Raw genomic sequence first — 2541 nt, 5'->3', positions numbered from 1 at the left:
TTTTTTTTAAATTTCAGGTATACACATGCTCCCCATCCTGAACCCTCCTCCCTCCCCCCTCCCCATACCATCCCCCTGGGCCGTCCCAGCGCACCAGCCCCAAGCATCCAGCACGTGCACTGAACTTGGACTGGCATCTCGTTTCATACATGACATTTCACATGTTTCAATGCCATTCTCCCAAATCTTCCCACCCTCTCCCTCTCCCACAGAGTCCATAAGACTGTTCTATACATCAGTGTCTCTTTTGCTGTCTCGTATACAGGGTTATTGTCACCATCTTTCTAAATTCCATATATATGCGTTAGTATACTGTATTTATGTTATTTTTTTTTTATGTTTAATTATTTTTTAAACATCCTCTCTTTATTCCTTTTTTACTTCTTGGCCATCCCACGTGGCATATGGGATATTAGTTCCCTGATCAGGGATCGAACCAGTGCCCCCTGTTTTGGAAGTGTAGAGTATTAACCACTGGATCACCAGAGAAGTCTCTCTTTCTTCTTAGTTTAGAAATTTTAAATGCAGAAAACACTCATCTTGGAATACCAACTTCACCCCCTGCCTCTTTCTTTTTCCTGACTTAAGAGACCTTAAAATATTGAATGGAAAGAGTTATCAAATTTACATTCACAGTTTGTCCTATATTTCTTTTTGTTTGTTATGACAGCAGTCAGCAAATCTGTTCTGTCAAGAGTCACATGGTAAATATATAGGGGTCTGCGGGCCATGTAGTCTTTGTCTCAGCTTCTTAGCTCTGTCACCACAGCAGGAAAGCAGCCAAAGATAATCTTAAATGAATCAGTATAACTGTGTTTCAATAAAACTTTATTTACAAAAATAGGTGGCAGGCTGGGTTTTAAAGCACTCTCTCATAAATATGTTAGACACAGTCCTAAACTGTCACATACCCTCAAATTCAATTATTACACATTATTATACATCTTTGGGTGGATAATAAAAACTTTTTGTATTTATTTTCTATTAAAATAATAACATTCAATTATTTAAAAAATGCAGTAATTGAAAAGAGAAAGCAGAAACAATGTCCTGTAGTCCCACCATTTAAGGAACTTACAGCATTTTCTTTCTTCTTTCTTTCTTCATTTAGGTATTATTATAACTTGGTAAACAATTATTTTACTTATTCGCTGAGTTCTGCATAAGCATTGCTGATGTCTTAGTAAACTGTTTTTCCTTGTTTCCAGTCAGATTAATCCTAACTTTTCATTATTGTTAACACTTTGGTCCTTGGGGGTTAAAATTTTATCCTCGTAAATTTATTTTCACCAATAGATTCTCAGTTACAATTACCGTATCAGAAAACATAAGCTGAGACTATATACTTTAAAAATTTCCAACTGGATACTCATTTCACTAACAAGGGACTATTTCAAGACTCATATTTATCAAACTTGATAATTCATCAAGGCAGTGAGAAAGTCACTTCCTAGGCAGGTTGATAAGTCCTGTGTCCCCAAGGAGGAGAAAGGGGCCTGGGGCTCTCGAGGAGGAGATAGGGGTCTGGAATCCTCAAGAGGACAAATGTGTTTTTTTTCCTCTACGTTTCTTAGTCTTGCTGCTGCTGCTAAGTCGCCTCAGTCATGCCCGACTCTTAGCGACCCCATGGACTGCAGCCCCCTGGCTCCCCCGTCCCTGGGATTCTCCAGGCAAGAACACTGGAGTGGGTTGCCATTTCCTTCTCCAATGCATCAAAGTGAAAAGTGAAAGTGAAGTCGCTCAGACACGTCCGACCCTTAGCATGGACTGCAGCCTACCAGGCTTCTCTGTCCATGGGAATTTCCAGGCAAGAGTGCTGGAGTGGGGTGCCACTGCCTTCTCCGAAACTCTGTACTAAGGATTATATAAGAACAATGTACCCCGCTTGAGAACAGTTTCTCCTTTCTGAAAGTGAAGTTCAGTCGCTCAGTCGTGTCTGACTCTTTGCAACCCCATGGACTGCAGTGCACCAGGCTTCCCTGTCCATCACCAACTCCCAGAGTTTACTCAAACTCATGTCCATTGAGTCAGTGATGCTATCCAACGATCTCATACTCTGTCGACCTCTTTTCCTCCTGCTTTCAATCTTTCCTAGCATCAGGGTCTTTTCCAGTGAGTCAGTTCTTGCCATCAGGTGGCCAAAGTATTGGAGTTTCAGCTTCAGCATCAGTCCTTCCAAAGAATATTCAGGACTGCTTGCCTTTAGGATGGACTGGTTGGGTCTCCTTGAAGTCTCTCAAGAGTCTTCTCCAACACCACAGTTCAAAAGCATCAATTCTTCATGCTCAGCTTTCTTTATAGTCCAACTCTCATATCCATACATGACTATTGGAAAAACCATAGCTTTGACTAGATGGACCTTTGCTGGCAAGGTAATGTCTCTGCTTTTTCATAGCTTTTCTTCCAAGGAGTAAGCATCTTTTAATTTCATGGCTGCAATCATCACCTGCAGTGATTTTGGAGCCCAAGAAAATAAAGTCTGTCACTGTTTCTCCATCTATTTGCTATGAAGTGATGGACCAGATGCCATGATCTTAGTTT

General features: G+C 40.9%; 1 protein-coding gene across 3 annotated transcripts in view; it reads right to left on the bottom strand.

The window, feature by feature from the left end:
* The window catches only part of DOCK10 (dedicator of cytokinesis 10), a 240864-nt gene that overhangs the window by 97845 nt on the left and 140478 nt on the right, over nucleotides 1-2541 (bottom strand). The gene's annotated exons all lie outside the window — the stretch shown is intronic.

Source organism: Bison bison, unplaced genomic scaffold (assembly GCF_000754665.1).
Source record: "Bison bison bison isolate TAMUID 2011002044 unplaced genomic scaffold, Bison_UMD1.0 scf7180017864068, whole genome shotgun sequence".
NCBI lineage: Eukaryota > Metazoa > Chordata > Mammalia > Artiodactyla > Bovidae > Bison > Bison bison.
The sequence above is the reverse complement of the archived record's forward strand: the minus strand, read 5'-3'. Positions and strand labels throughout refer to the sequence as shown.